General features: G+C 44.3%; 1 pseudogene; it reads right to left on the reverse strand.

Annotated features, from left to right (window-relative positions):
• The window catches only part of LOC138349725 (uncharacterized), a 37081-nt pseudogene extending 25896 nt beyond the window's left edge, over window positions 1-11185 (reverse strand).
• Window positions 11186-11556: the final 371 nt, after the last annotated feature.

Below are 11556 nucleotides of genomic sequence, written 5' to 3' on the forward strand. Positions count from 1 at the left end.
CAATAATATATGAGTACAGCAGGTAGTTTGCTGGGGACAGAGACTTGGGATATAAGACTTATGACCCCTTAACCATAATAACCTTCTCAAACTCCAACACTAAGAAGTCTGAGGTCATCCCCTCAAGACTTGCAACCTTATCTCTATAACAAGCAGCAGTATGTTTCTGTGAGCGATGCCACTTCGCCCATTCTGCCAATTTGAAGTGGCATTCCGCAGGGTAGTATACCTGGTCCACTCCTTTTTCCTATATACTGTTCTGTGTATCAATGATCTTCCATATACCATGCAACATTTAAAGCAAATTTTGTTAGCTGATGATACAACTTTAATTTTCTCACATGCTAACTCATTTATTCCAAATGACACAGTGAATACTAATTTTTTGTATTTTTTGTTTGGAACGACATCAAGTTCATTTATGGCCTACTGCTAACAAATTAAGCAAATTGACATTGATGAGACATTTTACATAGTGTTTATTTTAACAAGTGCAACAATCAAACTAATCTAAGAATTAACAATACCCAAATTACGAGCATAGTAGAAGGGAAGTTCCTTGGTGTTCACATTGACAAACTAAATTTCTATTGCCGAATACAATATAAAATTAGAAAAGTTTCTATAACCACATTCATTCTCTCCAAAGTCAGATAATATGTTCCTCGCCCTACCCTATTTATTCTATTATTCACTCATTTATCATTATCTTGCCTATGGTATCTGTGTCTGGGGATCTACCACCCTTAATTACCTTTGACCCCAGATTACCCGACAAAAATTAGCAATTAGGACAATAACATATTCCAGTCTCAGACACCACTCTGCTCACTTACTGTAATACATGAATTTGTTAAATATCAAGTCTCTGCACATGCTTCCACGTGTTCTCTATACATGTATCTTCAAAAAAACTGAAATGCAATGCTAATCCACACCTTAAGTGCTTTCTAAGGACTGTGTTTTGACCAGGGTGGTCTATTTGCAGAGAACAATGATTTGAGAATCTAAAGCAAAGAGAATGTTTTGTTAGGTGACTTCCGGGTGTTATGGCACTGCCGGTGACAATCCTTTGAGAATATGTGAACTACTGGCTATGTTCTAGTCCAACCCACAGCTCAAAGTAACCTGCTGTAATAGAACTCACAGTCACCACACAAGGAACAAACAACTCTTTGATATTCCTAGCATGAGTCTCAACCAAAGCAGAAATGCTATGCAAATCTAGGGTCCCAAATTGTGGAATTACCTCCCAAATGTAATTAAAAGCTGCACGTCTCCCAACCAGTTTAAGAAAGATTAAGAAATATATACAGTACTTAATATCATGTAATTAACATTACATAATCAGTATCATGTAACTAATTTCACTTAATTTCCCTTGTTAATTGTATTAATCTTAAATTTTATTTACTAATAATTATATGCTTTCTTCACAATTGTGGGGTTCAGTCCCTGAGCCCATTATGTGCCTCTGTAACCCTTTCCACTACCACCCACAAGATGGGTATGGGGTGCATAATAAATGAACTAAACTAAAAACTTCAATAAGTGTCATTTAATTATTGCATATCATTTATAAAGAGCTTACTCATATATATATTTTTTTTTTTTTTAGATATATAAAAGAGCTGTTACATTCTTGTACAGCCACTAGTACGTGTAGCGTTTCGGGCAAGTTATATAAATAAATAAATAAATGTTTATTTAGGTAAGGTACATACATACAAGAGATTTTACAAAGTTTGTTGGATTAATAGAAGAGCTAGTACATACAATGCCTAAAGCCACTATTAAGCAAAGCGTTTCGGGCAGGAAAAACAATAATGACTAAAGCTTAATACTAATGGGTATAAAGAATAAAATGTGTTGAGAACAAATAAAAATAGAGGTAAAAGAGGGGGGAACATGGCTGAAAAAGCAGCACAAATACAATTACAAAATATTACAGACAATTACATTCAAACAGGGTTGTTTTGAAAAAAAAAAAGACATGGATTGACAACAGAGGGGTAAGGTAGGTTACAGGGAATTTATTAGGTAGTGCTTCGTTTTTATCTTAAACTGGTTGAGAGAGGTACAGTCTTTAACATGGTTGGGAAGGTCATTCCACATTCTGGGTCCCTTGATTTGAAGAGCATTTCTAGTTTGATTAAGTCGTTCTTAAGTTCTTAATCCTATGGTCCCTGGAATATGACCCCCACGAAGAATCGTTTTTTACAACCAAGTTCCCATTTTACTGTTGAGTTAAACAGAGGCTACAGTTAAGGATTTGCGCCCAGTAAATCCTCCCCGGCCAGGATACAAACCCAGGCCAAAGCACTCGCGGAACGCCAGGCGGGAATCTTACCACTACATCACGGAGACTTGTGTTCTTTATGAATCCTTGTGTATTTGTAAGTCTTGGCCCTATTGAACTTAAATTATACTATATTACTCTATGTTATGCCCCAGTTGCTTTTCTAAATTACACTTTACATTAATAACAAAATGGAACTATGTACTAATGTTGGGGGGGATGCCAGAAGGTCGGCCATCTTGGCGCGCAGACTGAACACTCCTGGCTGGACTTTCTTTCCCACACCTCATCTGGAGCTCATCTTTGAATTCAGCTGGCTTCTTTGAGCCAGTGTGTGCTCACTGCAGCTGCCCGGGGCTCACAGCACCGGAGAGAAGCCGGAGCCTCCCTAATGGACGCCTCCCCAAGCGGGGGCGCTATGGATGTTGACAGCAAGTCCCAGAGAGGAAAATGTCTGCTGGAAAATGAGTCGGCTGATGCTGCCCCAGAGCGAGATGCTCAGAGGATGTCTTTGCCTTCAGAAGACCTTCCTCTTGTGGTACCTCATTCCTCATTTGTGGTTGTCCTAATCCAGTCAGAATCAGGTCAATGCGTGTTTGCAAATCCTCATACCTTAGGTGCAGCAATTGAGGCTTCAGTATTGTGGCCACATTGCCTGCCCAAGACCATGCGTACCCTGGGTAGGGGTGCAGCACTGAAGCTACACATCAGAAAGGAGGCTCTATCACACACCCGTGTATCCGACATTATTAAGTTGGGGGATTGGCCTGTCAGGTGCCGACAGGTACTGTCGCAGGAGGAGTTGTCTCGGGCCCGGTATGGGAAGATTGGCCCAATTGACCAGTGTGTTGATGCGGATGACATCCAGGCCACTCTGCATGTGTTAGGGGGTGCATCGGCGGGATTATTGGAAGCTACCAGGATTCGCGGAGCAGCAGGGCCGACATCCATGGTCCGTGTAAAGTTCGATGGGCCCCTCCCTGACCAGGTGGCACTACACAGGACCTTATATCAGGTCCAGCCCTATAACTTCCCTGTGTTATGATGTTACGCTTGTCATCTATTGGGCCACAGTCGCCTCACCTGCCGTAATGCAGCACGCTGTGCAAACTGTGGCAAAACAGGCCATACAGACAAGATAACAGTGGGTGCTCTGATGCACCTTGCTGTCTTTTATGCCATGGCCATCGAAAGGTTACATCCAAAAGTTGCCCTGTATATCTTGAGGCCCTCCAGTTGGACATAGATCATAAAACAGCAGGGACCCCTCGACATAAGCTGTTCCAGAGGTTGCGCACCCTCAATCAACCTATCGCTTCTTCTCGCCTCCAGGTTCCCCCCTGGTCGGGCCTCTTCACAAGTAGGAACTAGCAGACGCTCTTGCCTATCCCAGTCACATGCCTCATACACCAAGGTTGCTAATCGATTTTCCCTCCTGGGTAGCCTTGACATGGACAAACTCATCCACGGACACAGACATGGACCTGGCACTTGTCACCCTCCTGCCTCTCCTCAAAGAAGCCAACACCGGTGTCGTCAACACACCCATCAATCAAGAGGTACTGCTCCAACAGATAGCCCTGATGATCCTCTGTTCCCCAGGCACTTTCCTAGGGGATTGTGACACCGGTGGAACATGAGGCCCAGCGTGAAGCACCCACCAGTCGCAGGCACCGTCAATAGAGTTCACAAGCCGATCACCGCTTCCGTCAGGCAGAGAGAAGCATTGATCAACAGCCTTTGGATTGGGCTGTCATTGATACCACACATTTTACTTACTTTGTATGAGGGTTTTATGGCTCTTTCTAGTGGTTTCCCTTTTGGAGACGTCTGTGCACAGGTGAACAAAAAGTTAGCTGTTGTATTTCAGGAATAATGGCGCCCCATCCTGAGAATACTGTGGTGTTTTGGAATCCCCGTTCCCTTTTTAAGAAGACGCAAATTCTAAGCAATTTTATCGCCAGCGCACCACCGTTGATCGTGGGACTCTGTGAGACTTGGCTTACTGACGACCTTTCCTTCACGGTGCCAGGGTATTCGGTCTATAGACAAGATCGGCAAGTACAGGGTGGAGGGGGACTTGCCCTCTTGGACAGGGACTCGGTTCCGAGCTCCTTGCTCTGGATTCACTCCTTCCCGGGTGGGCATTTAGAGTTCATGGCAGTGAAGGTGGCCCTCTCCCATGGGTGGGGCACTTTGGAGTACTGTATAACCCCTGTCTACCGATAATGAAGAAGGAACTAGAACACTAGTTTGGTCAGATCACAGACACCAGCCTCGTCATGGGTGACTTTAATGCTCGGCACTCATCATGGCAACCTATGCTATCAGGTCGCCACCACAACATGGCTGGCCAAGCCCTGTTTCAGTTTCTCCTCGACTCCCCAGATCTTTCCTTACTGATGCCGCCAGATTTGAGAACCCAGATAGACCCCGCTCAATGGCCATACTTCAACGCTCGATCTTTGCATTGAAAGAGGCCCCTTCACGATGGCGCAGATATGGACCGGGCCGTACCTGGGTAGTGATCACCTGCCCATCATTATCTCCGGGGGCACTGTTCGTCCTGCTCTGATCACCCAAAAATCCAAGTGGATCTTCTCGGAGAAGGGGTGGCTTGGCTATGAGGGGGGATGACTGGTCGACCCTTCCCCCAGTTACTACAGATCTGCATGGGTCAGCAGATGCTCTCTCAGAGTCCCTCTTCAGTGTAGGCTCTCGGCATTTCAGGAGGATTAGTGGCCAGATCACCAATCCTTCCCACCGTGGGGGCACTGTGGTGGACCCCTGAATGTCGGCAGGCAATACCGGACCGGCGACGTGCGTGGAATTCGTGGCAGCGCACTCTACTCCATTGAAGCGGCAGACCTTCCGCAGAGCGGACGCCAGGTGTAGACGAACAGTCCTCCTTGCCAAACGTAAGGCCTGGGCTGATTACTGTGCCTCTCTCCGATTTGACTCCTTTGTGCGGGAGCCTGGGCCTTTGTTCGCAAGATGACAGGTACTCCCAGCCTACCATCCCACTCAGAGACCCAGTGGTAATGGGGGCCTGAGGGAAGTACAAATAGCCGAACTTTTGGCTGACCACTTTGAGGATGTTTACCGTTCCCCGCTTCTTTCTGTGAGTTCCATAGGATGGGGCTCCTAACAGGGTATAGGACTAGCTCAGGATCTGGATCGTCCATTTACATCTGTTGAGCTGGAGGACACACTGTCACTCTCTAGGTTGGGCACTATGCCAGGGATAGACAACCTTCCATATGAATTTGTTCGGAGTGTTGGAAATTTCCAACACCGAATACAACACTGTTGTATTCTCATTACTTATTACTAACTCTACTAATTATTGTAGTAAGTAAAATTAACACCACGTAGAATTCTCATGTACTAATAATTTCATCTGTGCAGTAGGCTAGAATTCTCACGTCATCCGACGCCAGTATTGCGTCAGATTTCCTTACAATAAACACATTATATCCAATGTATCTGAGAATTAAATTCGATTCTCTATAACCAAGGCATTCTGTATGATAACTAATTACAGATAAATTGACTTCCAACTAAGAGCCGAATAGAGCGTTGGAGTCATAGCGATTATCGAGTAATAAAAGTTAACGTCACGAGTGAATGCCATGGGGAGACATTAATTCCTCTCCCTTATATGTTTACTATCACTAAATTGGCAAATAATAATATTTCCCTCTTCTAAATAATAAACCCGTCCAGTCTCCAACATTTCAAGCGTAAAAGCGAGAAATACTAATATTCATGACAATAATTTGTCTAATGAACGCGGGACGCGGCGTGGGTAGAGGAGGCTTGCCAGTACACGTGGAAAGAAGCTCTGAGGCAGACCTACCCGTATCGTACTCACGAGGAGACGCCATAGCCCAGCCAACAGGGTAGACGTTATCCATCCTCAGATGAAAGTCGCCACTGTGAGGCGTGAACAACCTTGCAGATAATATCTTCAACTGGTGCTGGTGTAACTTAAGGAACCTTTTTAATCTGGTTCCTGACTACACGTGACCGGCCAGTGAAGCGCGCCATTATCCAGGATAGGCTGACGCCAGAGCCTGGGGACGCGAATTTCGGCAATCTTAAAACTTATACAGTGCCCATATTAGCTAAGTATCTTATCTTTATTTGATGCATCTGGTAAAGTGTAGTGTAGTAGCTGGGTGATTGACCGTGACGACGCATGGTAACACCAAACCACAGGTGATTGCTTATTATCACCTGTAATTCTTAAATTCTTGAATATAGAGATTCAGTAGTTTAATTAGTTGCTACTGTAAATATTTGTCTTGCAGCACGTGAGAAGAATTCTCCCTGCCGCCTTCTCCCATGTTAATCCATCCCATTCGTCAGCCAGCCGAGCCCAGGGAATTAGAGGAAGCGTCGTGGCTTACATAAAGGAATCGTCTTTAAGCTAAGATTCTTTGTATTCATTCATGAACTTTCTGAATTACTTACATGCAGAATTCCTCAGGATTAACATGTGTTTATTGTGATTATCATTATTATACTCATAATCTATGTTCCCATTCATAGTAATGATATTGGTTTCACTATAATTCATAGGATTAGATTATTATAATTTGGATTAGTGAACGAACCACACTAGTTCCTGGACGTACTGACTTCCAGTAATAACCCCCCAATGTAGGTGTTTGAGGGTTTGATTCTTTTAATTATACAGCCCATTAATTATTTCTATGATCATATTCTCTAGTATTTTATCCATAGTTACTGGTTCATCTAGGAATTATCTAATGATCAGAAATTCTCAGTTTCCCTCTTTACTATAAAAGCGGGTGGTCCTTCGTAATTTAATTTACTACATTAATATTTAAATAATCAGATTCAAGCCCCAAATGTCCCACACGGAGGGCACCCAGGATCCTTCAATCCCAACTCCTTCACTTCTATAATGCCTGCTGGTCCTCTTGTGTCTTCCCTGACCCATGGAAACTCGCCATTCTTCTACCATTGGCCAAGTCAGGGAAGGATCCATCTGTCCCGAGTTCATATCGGCCCATAAGTCTGCTTCCATGTCTCGGGGAAACTGATGGAACGTCTTGTTCATACTCGGCTACAATGGGTGGTGGAAATCTCAGGTCTCCTACCTGAGGGTAGGAGTGGATTTTGACCGGGAAGAAGCATGATAGACTGCCTCCTCTTCTTGGAACATCGAATAATGGACACTTATTGCTGGAAAAAGAGTGCCCCTTGCCGCATTCTTCAGCATCAAGAGTGCATTTGACTCTGCGTCTCATTCTGCTGTCCTCCAGAGTCTGGCTCGACTAGGTCTCTTGGGTACGACGCTGAGGTAGTTCCAAAACTATCTACAGGGCCGCTCAATCAAAGTGGAGGTTGGTGGAGTCATCTCCACGTCCCGCCCTCTCTCGCGTGGTGTCCCCCAGGGAGCGATTCTCAGCCCGCTATTATTCTCTATTCTTCTGTCTGATCTCTCGGTATTCCGGGGGATCCAGGTTTTAGCCTATGCCGATGACGTAACCCTCATGGTGGATGGTGCCACTCTCCTGGAGGCACAAGGCTCCCTGCCAAACTCCGTGACTGTGTTCTCTGCAATTGTGCTGCGGAAGGGGCTCGCCATTAACCCGGTGAAAAGTTGCGTCATGAGCTTCTCCTGGACCCGCTTGCCAGACCAGCCAGTGGTGACCGTCGGGGGCTGTCGTCTCCCGATCACTACAGAACACAGATGGCTGGGGGGTCGTTCTAGACGGCCCTCGGCTGACGTGGAGGCATCACGTGTATTACCTTTGGGCATCATGCCTTCGTTGTATGAACATCATGAAATGGCTCTCTGGTGCGGCATGAGGGGCTTCACGGGTGTCTCTCCTAGCTCTCTGTAAGGCCTTCATTCGTAGCAAGATCATGTATGTGAGAAGTCTATGGCTCAGCAGCATCATCGGTGTTGGCAAGGTTGGATCCCATTCAAAATGGTGCCCTTCGCTCAGCGCTGGAAGCTGTGCCCTCCTTGCCAGTCCTCTCTCTTCATGCCGAGTCGAGGTTATGGCCCCCTGCGTTTTGAACATCTCCTCACCCTCTGTCGCCGGCTTCAGTGGATAGTGCGTCTCCCTGCTACCCATCCACTTACTCACCTGCAGCTTAAGGCTAACTGGTGGAATGTGCAAGCTGGACACTCCAGACGCCGTCAGTTGCCTTTCGTCATCTGGGCCTTGGATGCATATTCACAGTTTTCCCTTCCTGTCCCTGTACTCACCCCTGGATCGATCATCTCACCGGTGCCTCCGTGGGCAGAAGAGCTCATCCGAGTTTCTGTGGACGTTTCCAAGCCTCCTCGTTGGAAGAGGGATTTAGAGGGTCTGGCCCCTTTAATTTTTGCAGACCTACGAGCCTCCTTATACTCTGGATACTTGGAAGTTTACACGGATGGGTTCCGCAAAGATCAGCCACCATCCACATCTGCAGCAGCATACTTTGCTCCTTTTTCCTTCTGTCAGTCGTAGAAACTCTCCCCTGCTCATTTGTGCCTGGCCGGGGAACTGTTTGCAATCTTACTAGCCTTATGACTACTTCGACAAGTTTCAGGGCCCTCTGCGGTCGTTTTCTATGCGGACTCGGTTACAGCTCTACATCTGATATCATCTCGGCGTCAACAAGTCCATCTTCATACTGTGTCACAGATTCATGGAGAACTGCTGTCATACTCTGGTACTCCGGGTTGGTCGATTTATCTCCAATGGGTTCCGTCACATGTCGGTATTAATGGCAATGAGGTGGTCGACGCAGCAGCAGGGATGGCGCATGCTCTCCATGACTCTACAAATGTGCCTCTGGACCTTTCCGAAATTCTCCCGCAACTCCGGGCAGCTTGCCTCGCGAGTTGTGAGGCAATGATGGAGCCAGCACTCGGGTCCTCCTCTCTGGCGGGTCTCCGGATTGGGCACGCCTGCCTGGCTGCACATCTCTATCTACAGCTGGTAGATTCCCCCATACTGCCAGTGGTGTCCGATCCAGGAGGATACAGTGGAACACCTTCACTGCCCTCAATTTCATAGCGCTCACGTCAGACTACAGAGTGCCATTCTTAGGCTGAATATTCCCCGCCTCACAGTTCCCGTTCTCCTTGGCGGGGCAGGTGAAAGAGACGAAGACGTCCGTCATGACATCCTTCACCATACTTTCCGCTTCATCCGTCATGTCCGTGGCCTGAAGAGACTGTATAATATGTGGCCTGAGAAGATTGTAGTCTATGACCTGAAAAGACTATAGGGACCCCATCCCTCCGCTATTTCTCGGTATCGGGCAGCCAGGGCACATCCGATCCCACAATTTTCGTCGCCCCTAAATCAACACAACAACAACAACTACTAATGTAAATAAACTATATACTGTACCATTACTAGAACTGCTGACCCCATAATGTAATAGTCTATGCTTATCATCACTAAGTGTCACCTTTTAATTGTATACATGAATTTACCAGAGAACCACTAACACTAGTGGCTTTGACAAGGACAGTAAGCCAGCAGCTTATCGAAGGTCCCGGCATTTACCTTGTTACATTTATTATTTTTCTTGAACTCTCTCATTTTTGTTAGCTTACTTCCTTTTTTAGTACAGTATTAAGTGTTTACTCATTCACACCTTTAAATACTTTTTTTTTAATTATTTGAAGTTTTGCCCAAAACACTTTACGTAATAGTGGCTTCATTAGTATGTGAAGCTCTTGTCCCCACAATTTTACATTACTCTTATGGGCTTTGTACATGAATTCTTTTGAATAAAAAATTTGAGGTCTTCTTGAAGGACATGACAATTGTCAAAATTTCTTATCTTCCCTAGTACCTTGGTATCATTAGCAAACATATTCATATAATTTTGCATTCTTTCTAGTAGACTGTTTATATAGACAATGAATATTACTGGTACTAGAACTGAACCCTGTGGTAACTACAGTAGTAACATTTCTTCAGTCATAATTTGCCTCTAATTCATCCTATCCTCAGGGAGAAAACATGCTCATGGGAATGGATTGAGAATGACTACATAATTAGTGATATTATCTACTCTTTATCCATGATTAGGTTAGGTTAAGGTTTGGTTAGATTTCATTACATTTGGTTATGATAATACAGTATATTAGCAACAATAATAAAAAATATGGCATTTGAAAATTATTCGAGTGTAGCTGGGAATTCAGTTTACAGAAAACCAAATTCAAGCATTTTCAGCATATACTTATATTTTAAACCAATGATTTATAATACAATAAAGGTATAACTTGTGACTAATCTGTTTAGGATAAATGTTTACTTGCAAGTTTATATGTAAACTATTACTTGAACTGTACTAAGCTTTCAGACTATCACAAATATCTAGATAACTATCCAGGTGGTTTGAGGGTTGGGGGGGGGTATATAGTTTCTCATCATAATAGATTTGCTCTGAGGATGGGCTGCTAATTACTGCCCCTCATTTTTATGTTAGAATTTTTTTCATCTATGTTAGCAGTCTCCTTGTCACCCCTCCAATATGGTCCAGTTTCTGTAAAAACCTCATGAGAGAATGTCAATTTTTTTTTTTTTTTTTTTTAGGTCCAGATAAATGCAGTCAACCCAACCATCTCTTTCCTACAACACCTCTGGGATTCCACTAACAAAACTGTAGATACAGATTAAATTACACAAAAACTTTATAAACATGAAACACAAACAGGTAGCAACAGACCTGCCAGCCCTCCAAAGCAAATGTAGAACCAAATAAGGCTTCTGTTGAATGAACACAAGAGAATTGCCAGAGAGGTAATAGTCACACCAACTGTGGCAAGGCATCGGTAACTGTAGAAATGGCTCAGGCCCGCTGATAATGGAGCTGTAAAGGACAAACATTAAATTAAGGCTTAGTATGGATTTCATATAAAGGGTTATATGATAGTAAATGTTCTAAGAATAGTTGATATGCAACAATTTAAGATTCTAACAAACTGGAATTCCAATTCCTGTGTCTAGGTTTAAACCAAAAAGTTTATGACCTAAAACTCAAAACCTCATCTAGCATATCCATCGTTTATTAATTCTCATCTAACCAATAATAGCTAGATACCTGAATTTACTTGTGGGCCACTATCACTAGTGGCCTTGACGAGGACAGAAAGCCGGCGGCTTGTCGAAGGCTCGGTCAATTGCCTTTTTTATCTTTAAAACTTAACGGTTTGGGCATTTACGGCTTCGGCGTGTAGGCTGTTTCACGAGTTTATAACCCTG

The sequence above is a fragment of the Procambarus clarkii genome, chromosome 22, assembly GCF_040958095.1.
Source record: "Procambarus clarkii isolate CNS0578487 chromosome 22, FALCON_Pclarkii_2.0, whole genome shotgun sequence".
Classification (NCBI taxonomy): Eukaryota; Metazoa; Arthropoda; class Malacostraca; order Decapoda; family Cambaridae; genus Procambarus; species Procambarus clarkii.